Source organism: Anguilla rostrata, chromosome 19 (genome assembly GCF_018555375.3).
Source record: "Anguilla rostrata isolate EN2019 chromosome 19, ASM1855537v3, whole genome shotgun sequence".
NCBI classification, from domain to species: Eukaryota; Metazoa; Chordata; class Actinopteri; order Anguilliformes; family Anguillidae; genus Anguilla; species Anguilla rostrata.
Window position 1 is genome coordinate 4,146,254 of NC_057951.1, and position 25,719 is coordinate 4,171,972.

The following is a 25,719-nucleotide window of genomic DNA, read 5'->3' on the forward strand; positions in this document are numbered from 1 at the left end:
ATTAGCACCATTGTAAAAGAGGGGCAGGTGCTCGTCGAACGTCCCTGCCAATTTTGGAAAAGGGGATTGGCCAATGGGAGAAGCGGGTGGACCTGAGCGTGGTTTCTGATTTTGAAAACGACCCCCTCTGTGAGTTTCCCCAAATAAACGTTTTTGTGTTCGTTTTTCAGTGCTTCAAAGTCAATTCAATTTAATTCAATTCAATTGATTCACTGAAAGATTCTCACAGGACATCATTTTCACTGTCGTTTTTTTTTTCCCCAAGTCATTCATTGAATTTCAATTTCCTTCCTGAACTACACAGGGCCAAAATGGAAGCGACCCCAACGCCCTAGGGGGCGGTGTTCTTATTGAACTTGGCGGCGTCGCAACCCAACGCCCCCGACCCCACAGCGGCAGATAGAGACCGCTTCCTTTGTGTGCTCCAGGTGACGCAAAGCCGGGGACGCGTTACCCGCCGATCGGAAGAGCGACACAGCGCCCCCCGCTGGTACTCGCGGCCCAACAGTGCGTTTCCGCTGGCACAAAGTAGTCGCGCAGGTTCGATTCGGGTCATGCACACTTGCCGTTGTACCTTAGAGCGACAGGTCGAACCTGCATTGCTTCAGTATGATTATCCAGCTGTATAAAGGATACTGATGCTATGTACAAAGTTTGTAAGCGCTCTGGTAAGAGCGCTGCTAACATGCTTTTACATGTACATTTATGCAGCTAGCAAGTAGCCATCGCTGCGACTACAGTAAGCATACATTGCATCAAACATTACCGCACCTTTTCTTTACAAAGCGACAACGGGACCGTCATGTTTAAGCATATGATTTACACATTTATTACTCAAGGTTTACAACGATATGCATCATTACATTACAGGCTTAGCAGCGCTCTTATCAGAGCACTTACACAACATAGATTTACATTGATCCTTATACAGCTGGATATATACGAGCAATCGGTAGTACCTTGCCAGGTACAACGGCAGTGTCCTTACCCGGGAATCGAACCTGCGACCTTTCGGTTCAAGCCCAGTTCCTTACCCACTGTGCTACACTCCGCATCACGCGAGCGCATATTGGAATCGTACCAACTGTGATCACCCAAAACAGTGTGGGGGCTCAAATACTGATGCTCAAAGCAAACCTGTTGAAGCTGAAATAAAACTGTTATAAAACACCTATAGGGTGGAGGCCAGGCTACACAGCAGCGACACCTCACACATACGTTACTCGGAACAACGTAACCTAACCGGTAAGGCCTCTATGTCACGCGATGAAGCCGACAAAAAACACGTCAATTTCTGTATTCACCCGCGAACGGCGAGCGAATCTGCGCAGGCTTGTACAGTCAATATCATGCAAACGGTTTTTTTTTTCCCAATCTTCGTTTTCTGCAAGAACGCGTGTCGGGAGTTTAATTAAACGCGACTCTCCCTCTGTTCGACAGCTTCGCAACGGCGACGACGCAACGCGAGGCGGGCATTTCGCTCGTTACCAAGCAACAGTCGCCAGAGTTGGCCTCGGCCACGGAGAATGGGAGGAACGCACGGCATTCGCGGAAGGGGAAAAAAAAAAAGCGATTTATTTAAATGTTCAAATAATTGCTTGTGGAGAGAAATGACCACACAAAAGTCATCTCCCATAAAACAAAGGGGGATATATGTTGGGCCTGTGGATATTTAATGCCGCTCCATCACTTGAGAGAGATATCTGGGAGCCTTTCTGAGTGTAGTTCTGAAGTGAGACTAACGGTGCTTCTTTGGGGAATGTCAAGTACGAAAATACACTACATCTCCCATAAAACAGTTTGAGCAGGAGCTTAGCAGCTTTGGGAATGACACAAACACCGTACCCTACGTTTCACTTTTCGTTTGAAAGTATCACTCACACGGTGCAGTTCCAAATCGTCCAGACATGTCGCAAGAATATTATAAGAATTCTGAAAAGTGTGTGTGCGTGTGTGTGTGTGCGTTTCACGTAAAGATAGCAAAGCCACTTCACAAACAGCCATGAAGGTAGACGGTGCTTCACACCAACCAGGAGGGGGAAAAAAAGGAAATTTAAATATATTAATATACCTACTGTTGTCCCCATTGTCAACGAGCAATAGGAATCTCGGCTCAAATGAACCCTACTTAAACGGAACTTCCGTGTAAAATGCCAGTGATCAGAGGGATGATTTTGTAAGAGAATGGTGAAATCAGACATGGGAACGGTCAGCTCGATGTCAGAGAGAGAGAGAGAGAAACAGAGAGAGGGAGAGACAGAGAGACAAAGAGCGAGAGAGACATAGAGAGAGAGAGAGACAGAGATTATTAATTATTATTTATATATTTATTATTATTACTATTATAGTTATAATTATTATTATTATTTATTATTGTTATTGTTGTTGTTGTATGGCCTACTCGCTGTGGCCATTGCCACACTGTTGATTGCATTGTTGTCGTTTCCACAATGTTGTTTGTATTTCATGTTTCCTATTCCTGTTTCTATGTGTACGCTTTGGCAATAAGCACAAGTGTATTTCATGCCAATAAAGCATTTTGAATTTGAATTTGAATTTGAGAGCAACATAGAGAGAGAGAGAGACAGAGAGAGAATGGAGAGAGAGAGAGAGGGTAATGAACACAAGCATGACGGGCGGCAGGGAGGTGAGCTCTAAGTGCACGGGAGAGGAGAAGGCCGAGCTGGTCCAGAGTGAAGCGGTCCTTCTGTAAATAACGCCTCAGGGCCGGGGCGGCGTGAGCGCATCTGACAGTGTCATCAGTTTGGGCGCGTGCCCGTATACGGTGACGTCGTCGAGCGTTGCGTCATCTCGACAATATATTTTACCGCGATACATCGGCAGCATGAGTCGTGTTCATTAGGGGGGGGCGGGGTTTGGACCTGCTGAAACGAGCCACTCAGATGAAGCCCGGGGTCCGGCCCATGAACCCCACCAAAAACAATTTAAAAACGAAACGTTTCCAAGAGCTCTGGGACATTTTGGTCCGACCTCCAATGAAGGGAGAGCCAGCTGCTCCCCACTATGACCCCCTACGGTCCCCCGTCCCACCGAGCAGAGAGAGGTGGCGATTTGGCTTCCAGGCACGAACTCAGGAAGGGGGGGGGGAGCGCCGCGCCTCTCGTTCAGGAAATGGCGAACGAGAAGTGGGGGGGGGGGGCCCCGCTCGGCTCACTTAGGGCTAAACGGCCGTCCCGCTTGCTGGGCAGAGGCTCGGAGCGGGGGGGCCGCCCATCACGCCCCGCTAACGCGCCCCGACACCTCACCGCCACGGCCCCCCTCGTTTCCGCGGGCCCTGCCTCGGCCAATCGGCGGTAACGGGGCTCAGCGCGGGTCGGCGGGACTGAGGGAATAAAGGCTTCCGCCAGGGCGGAGCGAACGCGGATCGGATCGGCGAAGCCGGCCGCGGCTAACACGGACGCGGTCGCCCAGAAGCGACGTGCTAACCTGCGATCACGCCCGCGGTGGGGGGGGGGTGGGGGAGGGGGAGGATGGGAGCTTCCGATTGGTGCGACTCGGCCCGGGCGGAGTGGTGTGTGTCCCCCCCGCCCCCTGCTGGTCAGGCGAGGGTCTTGCGCGCCGTTCGTTCCTTCGCTCCTTTCCGGAACGGTCCGTCCTCAGAATGAAACGCCCCTCGTTCTCGGGCCTCCTTAAAAATCTGCTCCCGCGAGGTCGCTACACCTTGAAAGTAACACGCGACAGAAGTCGGACAAAAAGCCAGCCGGGGGAAGCGGGGGAAGGAGCGCGCGCTTCGAGCTGAACGCACGATTCCGTTATTCGTATTAGCATACTTTCAAAAACGCGCCCCACGCAATTCTTTTTTTTTTTATGAAGCCACAATCCTGCTACAAGGTCATTTATGCTGCAGTATAAAAAATATTTTTTGTACATTTTAATCAAAGACGCGTTTTTATTTTGCAAAGTAAAAACTGGGATTGTTATTACTGCCGTTGCACTTATTCCTCGTGATTATAATTACAGCTGTCGTTGATGTAGGTAATATCATAATTATTAGTATTATTATTAACTACAGTATTAAGTGTTGTTCGCCCACACCCTAACCCTAACCCCTCCCCTGCAGCAGAAATGGTGTGCAGCTCCCTCCCACACAGTTAACAGCAGCAGCAGGCTTCATGGGGCCTCAGTGTTTGGGGGGGGGGTGGGCGGGGGATGCCCCGCTCGCCATTAGCCAATAGGAAAGGGCCGCTTGTGTCCCCCCTGTTGCCGGGCAGCCGTTTGAGCAGACGGACGGCCCTTGGCCCTCACGTGCCATTGGTCCAAGACCCAGCAGCTAGACTGACTCCGGGGATTATTTGGCCTGTGAAATCATCTCTTCCCCCCCCAGGGTGTTGATGGAGGCAACCAATCAACCGTTGGAACTCGGGAGAAAATTTTGGAGGGGTGCGTAGCCCTCCAGAACTGAACCTTCCAGTGCCATTTCCGGTCTCTGTATAATTGCTAAATGCTGCCAATCAGCGATACTCCAGTAGGAACCGTTTTTACAGTATGTACACTTTACAGATTCAATCTGCAGGTGATTTAGTCCCAGAAGAGCTTGACCCTTGACCTTACAGACGCTCAGATACAGGAAACATGGCCGTTGGCTGTGTAAAGGTGGCCTCTTTTTGCCTGTGGTGCCCAGTTCTCTGAATCTTTATGAGTGAGTTAGTATCGTTTGTGGTCCCAAACTGGCTGTGGAATCCAGTGAGGAAGACTGACAGAAGTTCCCTTCTCAGAGGGTGGGGCGGCTTCAAAGCTCTGAAGATACAGATGGAAAGAGATGGAAAGATTTTCAAGAGACTGAAAGATGAATACAAGATGAAAAGATTCATAAGAGACTGAAAGATTCATCAGACTGAAAGGTTCATGAAACTGAAAGATTCATAAGAGACGGAATAACTCATAAGCGACGGAAAGATTCATAAGAGACTGAAAGATTCATAAATGACTGACAGAATCATAAGACACGGAAAGATTCATACGGATCAGCAGTGCTGAGATGCTGGAATATCGGGGGGTGGACCCCGTCTGTCGCGAATCTCACCGAATCCCTGGTTTGACTCCCTGGCTCTCTGGGCAGCGTATCCTCCCCCCCTGCTTTGGCTGGCTTGTTTCTGAGAGGCGCGGCGACATCACACCATTAATATTAGAAGGGCACGGGACTCCGGCACAAAGGGGCTCCTTTAATTGGACGATGCATAAGTAATGCGCCGTCCATGCCGACGGCAGGCAGGCTGGCTGGTTGGCTGGCTGGCTGGCTGTGTGCAGTCCTCCCAATGAAAGCCCCCCTCCGTACGGGAGGGGCTCCCTGCTGGAGGGCGAGGGGATAACTACCGCCCTGCAGCAGGTGGGGGCTGGCGGGGGTGTGTATGTGTGTGGGTGTGTGAGGGACAGAATAGGGAGTGTGTGTATGTGTGTGTGTGTGTGTGTGTGTGTGTGCATGTTTGTGTGTGAGAGACAGAAACATGGAGTGTGTGTGTGTGTATGTATGGGTATGTTTGTGTGTGAGAGACAGAAACATATGGAGTGTGTGTGTGTGTGTGCATGTTTGTGTGTGAGAGACAGAAACATATGGAGTGTGTGTGTGTGTGTATGGGTATGTTTGTGTGTGAGAGACAGAAACATATGGAGTGTGTGTGTGTGTGTGTGTGTGTACATGTAAGCATGTGTGTATGTGTGTGTGAGCCTTGGCAGCAGACATGCCCAAGCTGCACACTGAGTTTGACTCTGCACGCAGAGCATCGTGTGGTTAGCCGTGCCTGCCCCTTCGCCCTGCAGGAGAAATGCTCTTTTCAAATTGACTTTGGGGGGGGGTGTTGACTGAACACAATTCTGCTGGATTCGATATCGTCTGTCTTTTGAATGCCTGTCAGGCAGCATTTGAGAAACAATCATTAGCGATTCAGCGAAACCCGCGATAGCGGCTTTTATTTCGCTCGAGTTACGGATCTTCAGCGCTAACGAGGGCGAACCGCGACGCGCTCGCGCACGTCTGTCCGCGCGTGCGCCCTTCCCGCGTGCGAAAGGTTCGCCAGCATTCGTCGGGCTAACGGGCTCGCTAGCGTCCCGTCCGTCCCTCCGAGAGCGCTCTCCGGTTTTACGACGCGGCACGTGCGAGCGGCAGGCGGATTCGTTTCCGAGACGGCCGCCGAGACGGCGTTCCCAAACGGCCGCTTCGTCGTTCAGAAGCGTCGCGGCGGTTATCTTTTCGTGCTAATTTACGCTTAGCGCGCGGGTCTCATAACCCACCAACGCTCATCTGCAACCTCTGCCATTAACCAGGGTAGCGGTGGCCCCGCCCTGTACCTCTGCCACATGTTCAATAAGCTGCATTATTTTAAGATTTTAGCCAAACCGCTTTGTTTTTTTTATTTATCCCTTTCATTCTTCCGATTATTAATTTCCCCGCTTATCGGGTGCTACGGCGATCTTATCGCGGCTTCGTTCATTTATATGGAAAGCGCTCGGAACGCAACACATGAAAAGCGGTTTATAAATAAAGCTTGTTACTGTTTTTATGATGATGGTTTCACCCGAGCGGGTTTGAATAGGGATGCGCAGTGTGTGATAAGAATCCACAGACTTACATGCTCACCGGTGCTCCCACTGGGGTCTGAGCGCCGCACTGAGCGCGTGCGGGGAATTCGCCACGGCGCTGTTCAACAGCAGGGCGGAATAAACCTTCCGTACGTACTCTGGGCTGACCTTCTGGACTGTTCTCTGGGCTGACCTTCCGGAACGTACTCTGGGCTGACCTTCCGGACTGTTCTCTGGGCTGACCTTCCGGAATGTTCTCTGGGCTGACCTTCCGGACTGTTCTCTGGGCTGACCTTCCGGAATGTTCTCTGGGCTGACCTTCCGGACTATTCTCTGGGCTGACCTTCCTGACTGCCCTCTGGATGCTCGGCAGCAGCGGGAGGAAGGCACTAGCGAAGGTTCGACCCGAGGAAAATTATCATTACACAAGACATAGCGCAGGCACTTCGATTTTTTAACCTATTTTTTTCAACTGACTTTTAAACTGTCATTGCCGAGGGAAGGGATGTTTAACACTCTCAACTAAAACATGCTCTCTTGCTCCCTTCTTGGGGCTTTACGCGTCCTGAGGGGTGACCAGTCAGGGACATGATCCACAGATCTGCTCCCCTTTAGAGCCCTCGTTACCGATGCTTCCCTCTCTTCATCTCCCTGAAGACGCGCGTCAGTGACTTTATCACAGAGTACCTGTTTCAGGTTCTAACCACAACAACAGCGGTTGTCCTCCTCCATCAAACGGACAGTCCAGGGTTTCACGAGGCCACACTCCGAATTTCTAAATCGCGCCATTGGCAGGGCTCGCTTAAATTAAATGGCGCCGCTATTGGCCGACCGGGTTAACGGACACCGCCAAAACCCGGTCTCCCCAGCTCGCTGAAGCAGGAGGCAGCACTGAGTCCGAGGTTTTAAGACGAGCGCAGACGGGGGGGGGGGGGGGGGGTTCCCGGGCGGTACGAGGACGCCGGGTTCAAACGCGCGCGGTTCGTGGAGAGGGGCTAATTGACAGTCAGGCCCAGGCCTTTGATCTGCAGGTTGCTGTGTTCTGAAGCCGTCGGTGGGCGGCTCGCTGTAGCTGAATTAGATTATAAAAATGAAACGTCCTGAGGACACGGCCTCGTTTAGTTTTACTTTTCCCTGAAGTGTACTTATTTCACAGATGGCATGAGAGACTTATTTTAAAGGCGGCACAAGTGGTGTAAATTCCAACGTGCAAATGTTCGGTGCCAAAAATGAGCCAAGCTAATCGTCTGAGCAGTACCTGCTGAATGTACTAATGAAACAGCAGTAGTATGCACACGCTGACGCACACACACACACACGCTGGCTGACACACACACACACACAGAGACACGCTGACACACACACACACACACGCTGACACACACAAACACACACACACATAAACACATGCAGAAACACACACACACACACATAAACACATGCAGAAACACACACACACACACACACACACACACACACTGACACAAACACAAACACACACACACACGCACGCGCACACGCTGACACAAACACAAACACACACACACTGACACAAACACAAACACACACACACACACACACACGCTGACACAAACACAAACACAAACACACACGCTGACACAAACACACACACACACACGCACAGACACAGACACACATGCAGACACAGACAAACACACACACCCTGACACTGTGTCGAGATCACGGAGAGCACGCTCCTTCGCCCAGCAGTGACCGTTCTCTGCTTCCGCATCTTCGCAGAAAGAAAATCCCGCAAAATGGACCCGTGGGAGTGTGAGCGTCGGACCGCGTCTTCCGTTATTTTAAGGCCGACGGCGGTGCAGAACGTTGGGTTTGCCCGAGCCCCGCGTTTGGAACCCTGCCTCGTGACGCGGTCTGCGCTGACCTCATTCCAGAGCCGGTGGGGGGGGGGGGGGGGGGGGGGGGCGGAAAGTGTTCCGGCGGCGTTAAATAAAACATCTGAGCCGAGCGACATCTGCGCAGATTCCTCCCAGAAGGAGCAGGATCGGCACGCAGCGCGCCCTCGCAGACACTGAACACCCCGAAAATATCCACACTAAAAACATTAAGATGCTACTGCAACACATACTGAGATATGGGCGATCGCTGCATTTTCTGATACTGCACCATATTATATTATCATTTTAAAGTACACTGCTGAGGAATATATGGATCATATTTTTGTGAATTTTCTGTATTTTTTTTTTTTACACTATATATTTTTTTACAATATATTTGATTTCCAAGGGCTTCCATTTCTCTAGCAGATTTTTAAAAAGTTCCCCAGCGCGTGTGAGTTTTTAGAGATGAACCCTCCACACGGGGAATGGGCGTAGACTCGCTGCTGAAATACACAACCATGGCTGGCTCTGTCAGTTTTGGCACCTGACCGCTAGGACCACACAAAGCCGGTTTATAACAGTCCGCTCCAGGTTAAGTCGACGAACCGTAAGTATCCTGTTCCAAGCGCTCTCGACTCGAGGTTAAATGGAATTGTCGCACTTATAAAAAAATGACCCGTGCGGATAACCTCCTTCTGAATTAATGATATCTGCAACCTTTTCCCTTCCGCTTAAATGTCACTTAAAAAGCATCGGTTGATAAAAGGTAAGATGAGTGCAGCTACGTGTTGATAATGGCAGCAGTCAGAAAGCAAGACAAAAGGACCCCACTTAAAACTATTTCGTTTCACAGCTGTGGAAGCTGTTCGCTGAGAGACTGAGTGTGTTTTTTTTCACCCCTCTGTGATAGTGTTTCATTCTGTATCGGTTGCACGCCCGACTGTGTGTCTCACCGAAAACGCTCAGATTCAAAGTGACAGTGGCCATCAATGTTGAAGCCCCCTATAGCCTAGCCTACCCTAACATTACAGTGAACTACAGTGTGTTCTGGGGACCGTGTGTAAGTGCTGTGTTCTGGGGAACCCTGTGTAAGTGCTGTGTTCTGGGGGACCCTGTGTAAGTGCTGTGTTCTGGGGGACCCTGTGTAAGTGCTGTGTTCTGGGGACCCTGTGTAAGAGCTGTGTTCTGGGGGACCCTGTGTAAGAGCTGTGTTCTGGGGGACCCTGTGTAAGAGCTGTGTTCTGGGGGACCCTGTGTAAGAGCTGTGTTCTGGGGGACCCTGTGTAAGAGCTGTGTTCTGGGGACCCTGTGTAACAGCTGTGTTCTGGGGGGCCCTGTGTAACAGCTGTGTTCTGGGGGGCCCTGTGTAACAGCTGTGTTCTGGGGGGCCCTGTGTAACAGCTGTGTTCTGGGGGGCCCTGTGTAACAGCTGTGTTCTGGGGGGCCCTGTGTAACAGCTGTGTTCCGGGGGGCCCTGTGTAACAGCTGTGTTCCGGGGGGCCCTGTGTAACAGCTGTGTTCCGGGGGGCCCTGTGTAACAGCTGTGTTCCGGGGGGCCCTGTGTAACAGCTGTGTTCCGGGGGGCCCTGTGTAACAGCTGTGTTCCGGGGGGCCCTGTGTAACAGCTGTGTTCCGGGGGGCCCTGTGTGAGAGCTTATTCCTGATTTCAGGCTGCACTCTCTTAAGCCTCTGCACAGTAAGAGAGTAAGAGCGCCCTCAGAGCTCGTCACTCGGCCTGCCGCTGGTCTTCGAGACGCTCTAAAAAGCACCGATTTATGGCTCGGGGCTGTCAAACAGGAGCTCTGAACACTGCAATCAGCCTGCTCGCTTTTTAATTCATCACGCTGACTGGAGGAACCCAACTTCAGGCTACTTGTCAGCCGCAGAATAGATGGGCATTTCGGAGGGGAACAAGGGGGCTCTTTCTAGAGAGAGAGCGCTACAGCACGCCACGCGCAGGTTCTGCAGCCGGCATCGCCACCGTTATACCACCAACGAGTTCCGCCGGCGATGTCACAGTGACCCCCCCACCCCCCGTCCCATGGGGCGACACAGCTCAGGCGGTAAAAGCGTTTGTCTAGCAGTCGGAGGGTCCCCGAGCAAGACACACCTAACCCCTAATTGCTCCCAACGAGCTGATTGGTACCTTGCATGGCAGCCTTTCACCGTTTGGTGTGAGAGCGTGTGTGTGAGAATGGGTGAATGAGAGTGAAACATCAATTGTAAAGCAGTTTGGATTAAAGCACTATATAAATGCAATCCATTTACTATTTTACAATCCCCCTCACATAAGTCTGCCTTCATCAGCTCACACGCAGGGCACATCCTCTAAACGAGTCTGCCTCATTATATAACACTTTGCAGATTTATGGCCAAAAATAAGCCAAGAACACAGCAAATAAGATGCTTCTTGCGACTACCTTGAGCTGTGGATGGATGGCGGCGGCCGGCTGCGGTCCGCAGGGGGGGAAGGTAATCAGCCTCTCGTTTGGGGTTTGGAGCGAATGTGACGGGGGGCCTCTCCCGGGAGGAGGCCCCATCCCCGCTCTGAATGGCCGGCTTCCTATTCCGGGCACGCTCTCGCCCTCGCTCTCGTCTCTCATCTCTCCGCCTCCATTACGGCCAATGAGAGCCGGGCGGCGCAAAACTGCCTCCCCGCTTCCGCCGCAAAGCGACCGATATCGACTCGCCCGTCCCGCTGGCAAAAGTGTCATGAGAGTGTGTGTGTGTGTGTGTGTCTGTGTGTGAGTGAGTGTGTGTGTGTGAGTGTGTGTGAGTGGGTGTGTGTGTGTGTGCTGGGGGGGTTTCGTCCATCTGGGTCCGTGGGCAGGCGTGAGTGTCTGTGCGTGTGTGTGTGTGTGAGTGTGTGTGTGTGTGTATGAGAGTGTGTGCCTGTGTGTGTGTGTGTGTTGGGGGGGTTTCGTCCACCTGGGTCCGTGGGCAGGCATGTGTGTGTGTGTGTGTGCATGCGCCTGTGTGTGTGAGTGTGTGTTTGTGTGAGTGTGTATGTGTGTGAGCGTGAGTGTGATGAAAGCCTGGCTGGAATAATGGCCGTGTGGCGGGCTCTAACCTCGCCTTCTCGGGGACGAGCAGCAAGGTCAGGCGGGCCGTTAATTTCGGGAGATGACGGGAAGTCAAACGCAATATCGCGCAAGGTCGTCCGCCAGCTGCGCCGCCCGCCTGCCCGCCGTAATTCTAATCAGGATCGCGGCGGCGCTGCGTAGCACCCACGGCTAAGAGAGAGAGAGAGAGAGAGAGAGAGAGAGCGGCTTTCAAATTACTCGCGCGCACTGAACCTGAAGTCCGTTGCTTCGGGTTCGCCCCCTGCTGGACGTCACGCATCGCCACTGACGAAAGGTCAGGGGTCACGCGTACCGCTATGAGATGGCAGCGGGGGGGGGGGGGAAGCACTAGGCTGGCGGCGTTAGTATCGTGGTTTGGGAACTCGCCTTGTGTCTCAGAGTTTGATTCGCTACACTCCTACGACAAACAAAATAGGGGGTGAAGGAGCTCGTGCTTGTCATACTGGAAGTCTTGCTGCGAACATGAAGAGCGCAACAGCCGTGCAGCAGCGAGTCTGAAATGACCCGTCAGATCAGAGGCTCAGATTACAGCCTCTGAATGATAGCCTGCGATTCTAAAAAAAATCTATAACGGACAAAAAAAAAACAATTTTTGTTCAGATAAGTGGAGCCCATTGAAAAGCCCCTCTCTCCCTGGGTGGATGTTCAGGCTAGTACACTCGCACAAACACACACACACACACACACACACACACACACACACACACACACGCAGGTGCACGTACGGTCCGGGCCGGAGGGAGCGGCAGTGCCGCGGCACACGCTAGCCAAACACACCTGGAGCCCCCTCACATTCCGCCGCAAGGCCCGTCCACGTGACCGCACACGCAGAGACGCTTCACCACACGCGTGACATCACCACGTGCGACAAATCCACTGCCCGTACGCTCTACGTGTTCATTTATGAAACATGATGAAAGCACGGCTGCTCAATGTCCTGATGTGTTGGACTAAGAAGGAATGGGAGGAGACTATGCAAATTAATGCAAATGAGCCGCCTCCTACACACTGTACTCACACAAAGTCCTGCTATTGGGTCAGGGGCTTCTTTTTTTTTTTTTTGCGACCTGCTTTTCATTCTGCAATCGAGACATTCGCAGACTGACCCGTTATTTGACCATATGCTGCGCAAACGAGCTGCACTGATCAGACAGGCAACGGCGGCAGATTATGCTAATCGCTTTCAGAAACGGACCAATCACGGTCAAACGTGCGCAATTATTATGCATGTTATGCAACAACAACAACAACAACAACAACAAAAAAAGTCTACTGGTTCTTAATGCCTAACTATGTGCATTTTCTCTCAGGGATGCAGCTTAAATGCCTCTGGTCATGAACGCCTTTCAACACATCACGTAGTGTTATGCTGTGAGTGTGGAACATGGCAAGATAAGGTGTCTTTCATTTAGTAGAATTACATAGCAGTTTATTTTGCATGTTTACCCCCACACTGACCAACAGGCCACATACTCTACAGGGTGATAAAACGTAAGTGGTTGGAGTGCACCTGAAGTCTGCTCGTCTTTCGAACTTCCAACCCAAGACCCTGGGACTTACGCAGCCCCAGTGCATTGTGGGATGTCACCACCGCCACTAGGACGTCGTGGCTGGCCCTTGAGGCGGGGGGGGGGGAGCGTTTTGGAGAAAGCGACGAGAGGAGAGGAATCGTTTTCCTGGCGGCTGCGCGCTGATCGCTATCGCGTTCATAAAATATTCAAAATGTCCTCCAGCCGGCCGCAGTTTGACCTTTAGTGATAATTAATCCCCAGCAGCCTCCTGCGCCGCTCCTCCACGGGCTGGGCCTGTGTGTCGGCTCGCAACGTAGAGCAGAGGCCTCAGCCACGGCAGGCCTGATCAGCCTCTTATAGGTCCACTGCATCCTCACATCCGCCTACAGCTCCACTGCATCCTCACATCCTCATACAGCTCCACTGCATCCTCACATCCTCATACAGCTCCACTGCATCTTGCTACAGCTCCACTGCATTCTCACATCCTCATACAGCTCCACTGCATCCTCACATCCTCATACAGCTCCACTGCATCTTGCTACAGCTCCACTGCATTCTCACATCCTCATACAGCTCCACTGCATCCTCACATCCTCATACAGCTCCACTGCATCTTGCTACAGCTCCACTGCATTCTCACATCCTCATACAGCTCCACTGCATCCTCACATCCTCATACAGCTCCACTGCATCCTCACATCCGCCTACAGCTCCACTGCATCCTCACATCCTCATACAGCTCCACTGCATCCTCACATCCGCCTACAGCTCCACTGCATCCTCACATCCTCATACAGCTCCACTGCATCTTGCTACAGCTCCACTGCATTCTCACATCCTCATACAGCTCAACTGCATCCTCACATCCTCATACAGCTCCACTGCATCTTGCTACAGCTCCACTGCATTCTCACATCCTCATACAGCTCCACTGCATCCTCACATCCTCATACAGCTCCACTGCATCTTGCTACAGCTCCACTGCATTCTCACATCCTCATACAGCTCCACTGCATCCTCACATCCTCATACAGCTCCACTGCATCTTGCTACAGCTCCACTGCATTCTCACATCCTCATACAGCTCCACTGCATCCTCACATCCTCATACAGCTCCACTGCATCTTGCTACAGCTCCACTGCATTCTCACATCCTCATACAGCTCCACTGCATCCTCACATCCTCATACAGCTCCACTGCATCTTGCTACAGCTCCACTGCATTCTCACATCCTCATACAGCTCCACTGCATCCTCACATCCTCATACAGCTCCACTGCATCTTGCTACAGCTCCACTGCATTCTCACATCCTCATACAGCTCCACTGCATCCTCACATCCTCATACAGCTCCACTGCATCCTCCTACAGCTGCACTGCATTCTCACATCCTCCTACAGCTCCACTGCATCCTCCTACAGCTCCACTGCATCCTCCTACAGCTCCACTGCATCCTCCTACAGCTCCACTGCATCCTCATACAGCTCCACTGCATCCTCATACAGCTCCACTGCATCCTCCCACGAGGTGCCAGTGTCTTAAGCTCCCAAAATATGAAAGAAGGGACGGGACCTTCTGTGAACGAGCCTTCATAAGAGCTACCTAACTCCTTCATAAGCAGTACCCGCCAGTCTCATAAGCACGATGCGTATCGCAAACCCCAAAAATGCACGTGTGCGCCCTGATGCTGAAAGTGGCATCACCATGACAAACTAACTGACACACTCCACATGTCTATTTTGAACTTAAGTCTGAACCTGTTGCCATGGCAGCCACCCCTCAAAACACAAAGACAAGTAGGTCATAATTGAGGGAATGCTTTCAGGCCAAACACACGTTCGGTCTCTGTAATCATTTCACATCAAAGGCCGTGGCATGCCGCCAACGCGGACCGCCAACGTGGGGAGAAGGCTAAACCGTTTGGTACCGCGGTGTGGGGCACATTCTGATGCTGTGGTACAGTACACGGCCACATCGGTAGCCAGAAATGACCTTCAGGATAACTCAACCTGAATCTCGCACACACACACACACACACACACACACGCACACACTCACACACGCACACATACACACACACGCGCGCCACACACACATTCACACACACACACACAGACTCACACACATACACACATTCACACACATTCACATGCACACACACACACGCACGCACACACACACACTAACACGTTCACACTCGCACACACACACACACACACACACACACACACACACACTCACACTCACACTCACACTCACACTCACACACTCACACACTCTTTCCAGCGGTGCTCCAGCTAGGTCTAATAACACAAGATTTCCATTCTTTTCCACCGCAATGTCTTTCTCATTTATTTTTTCATTTTAATAGTTTCTTTGTTGCTAAAACGTCTTCACCGATTGGAATGAATCTGCAGCAGGAGAGCGCCCTCCGCACTCCGCACAGTTTATCTCCATAGATCCGGTAATCTGCAGCCCTGCGGCCGCACGTCTCCGTGTCTCCGCCTCCCCGAGGGCAGATCTTTACCCCCGGATCACCGATAACACCGCGTCGGGGCGCACAGCCTCCCCCCTCTTTCGAGCTGCGATACCGTTCCCCGTCCGAAAAAAAAAAACGAGCGGGATTAAACACTAAAAGGTCCCTCTCTCGCCCTCCGGGGGATCTCCCCTCGTATGATCTGACTGCAAAGGCCAAAAAAAAAAATACTTCCACCCTGCAGTGGTCTTCACCCAACCTGCCCTCTCTCTGGAAGTCTAGAACAGGCTGCAGACCCCGGGGCACTGGTAGAAGGTCCACGGGGGGGTCACCGGGTCCTTCTGCTCCGGCAGAAAAACCCGCTCCGCTCCTCGAGCTCGGGGCAGTGGCAGAGATTGCCTCGAGCGCATTAAGCCCTTTGGAGAAATTTGTATTCAACCACCGCCGCCCCCCCCCCCACCCCCAATTGATACGTTTCCCGCCAAAAGAGTTACGCAAGTGCTGTCAACAACGAGTTACATAACTGGAGAGCTGCCGCAGAGCGATGCCCGTCAGTGATGCTGGTTACCACAGCAACCGCAGGTAAATAGAGTGCTGTCGTGTTGATTAATGTCAGAAGTGCCTTTACTGTACACACACACACACACTGACACTGAACACATAGAGAAGAAACTGAATATAGCCACCAATAGCAATTATCACCACATGAGGGAATAAACACCCATATACACATAGACAATGTGTGTGTGTGTGTCATTATATCATATCACATGTAGTGGCATTTCTGTGTGTCCAAATCCCATCCATTCAGAAGAACAAAAGGAAGATCTGTGAGCCAGAGGGGGGGGGGGAGGCATGAAGCTCCTTGTCACAGAAGGCATTAAGCACCGATTAGAAAATCAATGGCGTTCTTTACTTTAAGCAACTTGAGCTAACGATGAACCCGTCACATCTGAGATACGAGTGGGGAGAGACAGGAACGCACACGGGCATGGGCGTGTTCACCTGACGCTACGGGTCACGGGGGATCGCTAACGGACGCGAGGAGATCCCCGTTACCCACGTGTCAGGCTCCCCCCCCCCCGCTCGACACCGCGCGCGTGTTTACGCTGCGTGTACCGCACGCTGACGCCAGGCCGCTGTACCGCCCACGCGCCCAGATAAAAGACGCGCAATGCATCATGGGTAAAGTCACGCCGCGCTAGGGATGGCAGCGAACCGGCGAGCACGTAAACCTGCCAAACCCCTTCCCAGCCTTGCTCCATAATCAGATGCCCCCCCCCCTCCATAGTGGCACCTGAGAGAGAGGGAGAGAGGGAGAAAGAGGGGGAGAGAGAGAGAGAGAGAGAGAGAGAGAAAGCCGTTTCTCACCTGGAGTCCCGTCCCCCGCTCTCAGCACCGGTGTGGATGCACGTCGCCCGTCTTCGGATGGAAGCTCATTTAGGAGGCTGGCTTTCCTCTCCGGAAAGGTGGTGCCTTGAACATGGAGGGAGGGAGGGAGGGGTTGGGGGTGTGGGTGACGGGGTTAGGGTGGAGGAGGAAGGGGTGGGGGGGGGGGGGGGTCTCCTGACACTCCCGCTGGCTCACGGCTGCCACGGCCGCCTTCTGCCCGGGGCTCGACCGTGACGAACGCACGCCGACGTTTCCCTCCCGGTTAAAAAACAAATAAAATAAAAAATGCAGAGTGGATTCACCTAGCGCCGGACTGAGCGCCTGCAACCTCTGCATGAGAAAGGGGGAGAGAGAGGAGAAGATGAGGAGGAGAGAGGGGAGGATGAGAGGAGGAGAGAGAGAGAGAGACAGAGAGAGAGAGAAGGAGAGGGAGAGAGAGAGAGAGAGAGGGAGAGAGAGAGATTCTCGACCCTTTAACGGACCGTCTTCACGCTCCTTGGGAATCCCTCCAGTGAGAGGGGGTCCGCATCACGGGGTCCTCGCGTCTGATTGGCCGAGAGCAGGGAGGCGATGCCTGGGATGTGGAATCGGGCAGCGGTAAACTAGGATGACCCTTTCATCCTGCATTACCGCCACCCCCCTTCCCCTCCCTTCTGGCCTCCGGGGGGGGGTCCCACTAATGACAATAAAGGACTTTAAATAAGAGGCTGTTTGTTTGCGTTCACACAGCACGACCGCAGCTACGCGGGGAAAGCCGCGCGTACCAGCGACGGGCCTCAGGGCTGCCGCGGTAACCGATGGCCGTGGTAACGAGCGGCCGCGCGCTCGCCGCGTTCTCGTCTCGTCTCGCCGGACGTCTTCCGAACGGCGCTCCCCGCTCTCCCGCCCCCCTTCGTTTCCGCTCTCCCAGCGTCCGGCGTCGCACGGGTTGCCGAGCGATAAGCGTCATATTGTTCGGTTTTATCTGGCGGGACGGGGCAAGCGGGCTCGGCCGCCGCGCGGAAATTGAGCCCGGCGGACGGGCCGGGGCGGAAATGGGACGGGCGAGGCGAGGCGTGCATCGGGGGGGGGGGGGCTTCGCTCTCCAAGGGGAGGAGATAAGACCAGCCCGAAATGGGAACGGAAGTGCAGAGACACTGTCATATCAAACCAGCTCTGTGAAAGACCGACGGAGATGCAATTCCCAGAGAGAGAGAGAGAGAGAGAGAGAGAGAGAGAGAGAGAGAGACTGACAGAGAGAGAGAGAGAGAGAGAGACTGACAGAGAGAGAGAGAGAGAGAGACTGACAGAGAGAGAGAGAGAGAGAGATTCCCTGTGGTTTGCTGCACAAGTGTTGACAAATTTCACTTGAAGTAGGCACTAATTACGAAGTCACTCGTGAGTAAGTCGGCTGTCGGAAGGTGCATTTCAATTAAGCTGATTAGGTCACTTTGCAGAATTAGCGTGCTCTCGCAAAAACTCCTACCGTGCTGCAAAGCGATCTTTTAATCCGTACAGACTCCCAGCTGCAGCGCATCAAGACGCCTAAAAGCTGACCTTTTACACAGGCATCCGACGCCCTGCTTTATACGGACTCTGACAGCACCGCAGACTGAGGGGACAGGACTGCAGTGGTCAATAAACCTGAACCTGAACCTGAGCGCGCATTAGGGTTTCATGTGCTTACTGTGGGGGTGGGGGCGGGGACTTACTTCCTGCCTTTGATGTGAACGACAGGAACATTCGGTCCTCTCGCCAAGCCCTAAAAGCTTCAGATTGCGTGCTTTAAGTACCGGGCCCCACGTTCTCCACGCGCCACGCAGCGCGGTCCGGAAGTCTTCCAGCATCGTTACGCTACATTACAGGCATTTATCCAGAGAGACTTAAACTTTTACCCAGCGTTTACACTGCATCCATTTACACAGCTGGACATGTACTGAAGCAGTGCAGGTTAAGCACCTTGCTCAAGGGGTACCTTGAGGTTACAAGACCTACTCCTTACTCATTCTACCACACAAGCGCACTGAGTAACCATTCCTTATAAGTGACACGCTTAAATCCTGTGGAGTGCTTCAGTGAGCACACTTTTCTAAAAAATGTTTTAAAAAAACAATACAGCACTGTCAAATATTACATTCTTAAAAATGCATACAATCACAGTGCACTACAGTATAGTCCATTTGCATGAACGGCTCAAACAAACTTGAAACTTGTTTATAAGACCGGCGTGCATCAGGGCATTAAACAGGTTACTGCGCCTTTTAAAAAAAAAGAAAACTAATTAAAAGCACATTAAGGAGTGACGAAGCGGGGAAACAAATAATACGATTTTTACACTTAACTGAGTCCTTCTCCGGTCCTTTGCGTGATTCTATTTCGTTCATTATCTCATCGCGTGATTGGTGAACACTTCACATTCTCGCTCTAATTAACGACCCCGGGAACCGCGAACGCGATGCCTCCTCAGCCGCGTCGGGCACGGGACTCACAGACGTGGGACCCCGTGCGTCCGCGTGCGTCCACGCCCGCTCCCGAATTACAGGCCAGGCCGCGCCGCCCGGGCAGCGGGAGCCGAAACCCGTCTTTCCGAACCTCTCTCTTCTGAGAGTAGAAGAGCAACGGTCTGGGGGTAGGCAGCCCTGGTTCTGGAGAGCCAGTGACGTTGCTGGTTTCTGTTCCGTCTCAGCTTGACCTCGTAAGTTCGATGGGTGATTAAAAGTCTGAGGCTGAATGTTCTGGATAGGGGGGGGAAGTGCTGAGTGCCTCCACCTGCTGGTCACCTGCGCTCATTACACCTGACGAACGAAAGCAAATCCAGATATGGAATAAGAGGTTTGGATGGAGCAAAAACCTGGACCAGGACCGAGACCGGGACCGGGACCGGGACCAGGACGGGGCTGGCCTGCCCCCGGGCGAGGCGGTGCTGTTTGGAGTGCAGCTCGTTCCCAAAGCTACCGCTGCAAGCACACGAACACACACACGTGCCGATACAACACTAAACAAAGCTGGCATAATATCGGGGGTGGAGTCTTTTACGGTAATCTGTTTGAACGCGGCTGGCCTTTGGGTGTACGGTTGCGGTGCGGCTGATGTGGCAGAGAGGACAGGTGACCCCAAGGGCCAAGGGGGAAGCGTAGGCTTCCTCCTATTGGACGAGCAAAGGTCAAGGGGTCACAGAAGGCAAGGGCGTGCAGCAGTGCTCCTGCCAAATCTCTCCACCTCGCCCTCCCCGTCCAACCTCTGCTTCCTCTTTCCCTCATCCCTCTCTGCTTTCTCTCCCTCTGCCTCTTTCTCTCCATCCCTCTCTGCTTTCACTCCCACTTCCTCTTTCTCTCCATCCCTCTCTGCTTTCACTCCCACTTCCTCTTTCTCTCCATCCCTCTCTGCTTTCTCTCCCTCTTTCTCTTTCCCTCCACCCCTCTCTGCTTTCTCTCCCTCTTCCTCTTTCCCTCCACCCCTCTCTGCTTTCTCTCCCTCTTTCCCTGCATCCCTCTCTGCTTTCTCTCCCTCTTCCTCTTCCCCTCCACCCCTCTCTGCTTTCTTTCATTCTTCTTCCTTGCCTTTCTCTCCCTCCTGCTGCCTTTCTTCTCTAACCTCCTGTGCCCTTACCCACCATTTATTACTTTCTCCCTCCTTCACTCCCTCCGCTCTACGTCATTTTTGTTTTGTTTCTCTCGTCGGCGAGACTAATCCTAATCCATTAGAGAGGTTCCCCGGATCTGGCTCCAATTACAAGCACTTCCCCCTGTCCTCGAAAGTGTCAATTATTTTTGCGATGCCGCCGCTCGTGGGGAGCGAAGCGAATCGGTTTCCCCTTCCTCTCCGGAACCTTCTCGGGGGAAAGCCTGCGCCGGTCACGGGCCACGCCCTTTCGGGTCGGCCGCTAAAAGGGAAGCGTTAGCGCCTCGTTTCCGTTCGATCTTCAGCTTTTCGGGACAGCGAAATTTAGGAAAATTGAATTACTCGAGAAATCGAACAAAAACGCAGAACCGGTCACGCTTTTGTGCTGCATCTGCAATTGACCGCATTGTAACGCAGCGCTGCTAGAATTGTTCCAAGCAATCCTCTGTAGAGGGATTGGCTCCTGCCGCCTTTGCCCATCTGTACGACCTCTCCCCGTCCCAGGAAGCCAGCGCTCAGGTGCAGCACTGCACTACCTCCCCCATGAACTGTAGCATTTCCCATAATGGTTCCCACCAGAAGGGCAAATCAAATCAGCGGACCTCTTTTGCCACCCCATGCTCCCATGAAGCCCTTTTCACCTGCGGTAATACACACAAGAACTTAAATCAACGTCGGTAACGGGAGCCATTTTGGATCTGAGAACTGCTGCCTTTTATTTCAAAAGAAAAGGCCTAGGCTGAATGGCAGAAAAAATCTGCTCTGGATAGAATCCCTCTGAAGAAACCAGGTCCTCTGGCTCCTAGGTCCTCAGCAGAAGGGAAAGAGTGGATACATGCTGAAGAATCAATTAGCCATTTGCCTCGCTTTGGTTGTCTAAATAGGTTTTGAAATATCCTCCTTTCAACTCAGAAGCTATATGGATGGAATAATGAAAGAGGCCAATGAAGTGATCTCACATCGCACCTCCCCCGCCCCCCCCCCCCCCAAAACCCTTGGAATAGTCCTAACCCAACCCCCCATCCCCCCCCCCCATCCCCAATCTGGTGCCCCTGCCAGGAAGTAGGGTATGACCACCAGCTGCACACCATTGACCAGGCTAAAGCTGACCGAGAACGAAAGGACAGTCGCCGTTGTGTTGGGTGAATCGATACCGGTCGAACGAATCGATACCGGTCGAACGAATCAATACCGGTCGAATGAATAGATACCGGTCGAATGAATAGATACCGGTCGAACGAACTGAACGAAGCCGGGGGGGGGGGGGGGGTGATGGTAACACCGGCTGGCCGAAACGCGCTGGGACCGACCCAGACTGAGCGCGTGCGAACGCTGGGCAGCGTGGTGGCGGCGGCGGCGTCACTCAGGTTAAATCTGCAGCTCCGTTTCCGACTAGCGTTCAGCGCAGCGTGCACAAGGACATTCCAGCTTTTGGGGGGGGGGATCCCGGTAACACTTTCTATGAATGACCCATCGCACAGTGAGAGCTATACAACTCTTTACACTTAAACGGTATAGAGAACTTTCATGAGCACGACATTCACATCCATCAGCGCGTGTCGATAACTGCAACTAGGCTGCGGTTGGGGGGGACCTTCAGGCGAAGACTGAACTCAATTCAATCACACGTATCTATTAAAAGCGTGAAGAAGTGGGATTTTTAATTTTTTATTTTATGATGGACAGCCAGTTTGAGCTCTCCCCTCTCTCTGCTTTGACGATTTTAATTGGCCGGCAAAGCGGCTGAATTAAACGACGCGTTCAGGTGCCTGACCTGAGCCTACGGGGGGGGAAAGCACACTGTTTCAGGACCGGGACATTAGGGGAGCGCGGCACAATCAACATAAACGGAATGAGTTTCGTAAGGGACTTAAATTCAGTAGCGCTGAAGTGTGATACTCCATTAGCCCTCCTGAATTAACGATGGCCAGGAACGGTGTTGTGCCACAACAGATATTACATTACATTACAGGCATTTAGCAGACGCTCTTATCCAGAGCGACTTACACAACTTTTTACATAGCACTTTACATTGTATCCATTTATACAGCAGGATATATACTGAAGCAATGCAGGTTAAGTACCTTGCTCAAGGGTACAACGGCAGTGTCCTTACCCGGGAATCGAACCTGCGACCTTTCGGTTACAAGCGCAGTTCCTTACCCACTGTGCCACACTCCGCCATATAAAAACGACAAGAGTCTCGACGGGCATGCGGTGGGGCTTAAAGACCCGAATTAGAGCTCATTTTCCAAAGGAGCCGAGCCGTGGTAGGGCCACGTGAAACGGCTGGGACCCAAGCCTGCGGCTTTTTCAGCCTGATGGAAAGTTCTGGAACCTCAAAGCAGGCAACCAATCGCAGAACAGCTTCACAAACCATGCCGTTTTGTCCACACGGCACATCCACAGTACACATGCATTAAGTGATTCAGCAGTTTTAACGCACACCGAAACACTACAAAAAGCAATGCGGTTTATTACAAGGAGGGAAAATTACCAAAATATTGGCATGCATGCACATGTACACAAACATGCACGCACGCACACACACACTAACATGTGCCCCAGTTTGTTTGGTCTTTATTTTCTTTGGACAGTGAAACAGAGAAAGGAATGAACCAGAAGAAAAAAAGGAAACGCGGGAGTGATAGGGAAGGAGGAAGACAGTGAAAGAAAAAATAACAAAGAGGGAGAGGAAAGAACTGGAGTGCGAGGGAGAGAGAAAGAGAGAGAGCTGCGGTCAGGTCACCCTAAACACACACACTGCCATTTTAGCTGACAGCAACTGGCCATTACTAATATTCATATCAGAATCACACCAAAGATCTACACGTAGGGCGCACGCACACACACAAATTTATAATGCATGAAGACAGTCATTTCAGTAGCTTTATGCTATATTGTACTGTAACTGGATAAGGGTTTTCATGTCCTCGTGATACACGCCTTAAAGCAGCTACATTTTCTCAGCCAAAAAGCGCGGCTGTCCAAATTTTAATCGCGAAGAAAATGATGTCACATTGCGGGGAGATTAAAAGGTAAGGCGTCGCTCGGGCTGAAAGCTTCGCACACTGTGGAACCTTAATAGATGAGAATTAAAGGCGCGGCGCGCTTAACGTTGCCCAGTAACGCGAGCGACACTGAAAACGCCGTGTTAATTCGGCGCATGAAAACGCGCTTTCCTTTCCCCGTCTGCGAGCCAATCTGCCGCCTTTCAACCAGAGGCACAGCTGCTCGGGAATAAATAGATTCCTGTGAAAATCATCCCAAAAAAAAAAGGTGTTGGCCTGCTGATTGCACGCAGTCCCAATTTAATTTACGGATAAAAATTGGGAAATTAAACTTGCGCGTTTCTCTAAACAGGCAGCAGCAGTGGATGCGGTTAAAGTGGACCGCAAACCGCTGCGGTGGCAATGCACACGTAGCTGTCAATTTGCCAATCGACGTAAATAATTTTGTGACGCGCTGAGGATGTTCTCGCACCGGCTCCGGAAGACAGCGCTCGTGGGCTCACTGATCTGCTTTAACGCATTGTGGGGCCTCTTGATTGGTTCAGTCCAAGTGCAGTGACATCACTGGACCACCAGCAGCGTGAGACGCAATCGGCTGTAGCACTGCCAAGGAGGAGTGAGAGTTTTTACTCAGGTGGGTCACATTCACATTCACCCAGTCACTAAATTAACCATTAAAGATGCACTTTATACTAGCGGTACAACTGGAGCAGGTGGACTGTGGGAAGACTCATTAAAAATGTTCATCAGTCATTCAGTGCGTCAGTGAGGAACGCTATCACATCCGTAACCTCCACGTCACAGCTAATTCCGTCCAATGCTACCGTCAAGTAAAGCAATTAATTGAATAATCGACACATTTCATAAGGCGGCACTGAAATGTTGCATAAATGGAAAAACTTTGTCTGGGCTGACATTTTTATACCACAATCATACCAAAGCACGCTGTTACCAAGTTTTAGCAAACATTTCTTTAGCAAACACTGGTCCCCGGGACCGAGTACTGTAGGATAACCACTGGCCTAAGATGAATTTCACAGCTTATTCAACACAGAACTTACTATTTCAAGTCAATTCAAAACTTCAAATTCAACTCCGTTCAAAACTCCTTCCGTGTTTTATAAAACTGTGGATATCTGTGATTTCAATATAAAACTGGTCGCAGGGCAGAATCAACATGCATAATTAGGCAGCCCAGCAGAATCCATTTTGCGAGTGTGGGAGTTTTATGTGCAATAGCAGGTGGCCGACCATATTCACGGTAACCTTTCAAATTACTCCAAATTACATTGCTAGCTGCCAGTTCTTAACCGTGCCACATCCCACAATGCCGCTGTTCATTGAAAAAAAGTATTTAATGAGTACATTTATAAGGAAGGATAATGAGGCCTTACACACATTACGCTGGAGGTTCACTTGTGAAAATTATATGCTGTCAACCAATTGCTGTGATAGAAAATGGTTACCTATGGGGAGCGGAATTATAGACTTTCATCAGCAAAAAGCGGTTTCAAAAGTATTGGGTTCTTTTTTTGTTTAGTTTTTTTTTTTTCTTTTTTCTTTTTCAAAAATTCCAGAATCAGGGAACAGTGTGGAGGTGTTTCGTTAAGTAAATTTACGCAGCGTCTGTCCACGTAAATGCGCAGCAGTGCCGAGCAGTTGCAGATTCTTTGCTGTCCAGTCTTGTTTCGGGATATGCGCAGTGCAAAAGGTTTCGCTCGAACATGCTGGCCTTTAAATGTAATACTGCATGATTTCGAAAAGAATAATCGATCTTTTGCCTTTCGTGTTTGTATCGTAGGGTTCGTTTTATCGGTTGAAAACGGCCGCAAAATAACAAAGGTTACGAATGCCTCGGTTGCGTAAAAGATCATCTGTTCGGTTTCGTCAGCTGGACCCTCCGCGCACTTAATCAGGATGATCAGGCTTAATAAGGTATTATTCTACCGACAAAGGCCTTGCGCTGAGATAGCATCCATTCATGAGGAGCGATTTAGCGCGCGCCGAGATCTCGAGCGCTTTACGCAAGGCGTGGGTCGGTTGGGTATGCCGTTCCAATTTCGCTCCTAAATCAAGAGTAACTCATCTTGATTAACGTACCCTTCACTGTGAAAGATGTGATTGCAGCCTCTCCTGGACGTTACATAACCCATCAGTCTCGTCTGCGAATCTACCAGTGTCTGGGCATAATGCAGCGGTAGCATGATAGGCCAACCCAAAAGCTGGCATACATAGCACAAGGTA

General features: G+C 51.6%; 1 protein-coding gene across 1 annotated transcript in view; it reads right to left on the reverse strand.

The window, feature by feature from the left end:
* The window catches only part of LOC135245536 (synaptotagmin-1-like), a 110,326-nt gene that overhangs the window by 80,214 nt on the left and 4,393 nt on the right, over positions 1-25,719 (reverse strand). The window contains exon 2 of the mRNA XM_064318643.1: positions 16,844-16,948. The gene's annotated coding sequence lies outside the window, so the exon portion shown is untranslated. The remainder of the gene's footprint in view (positions 1-16,843; positions 16,949-25,719) is intronic.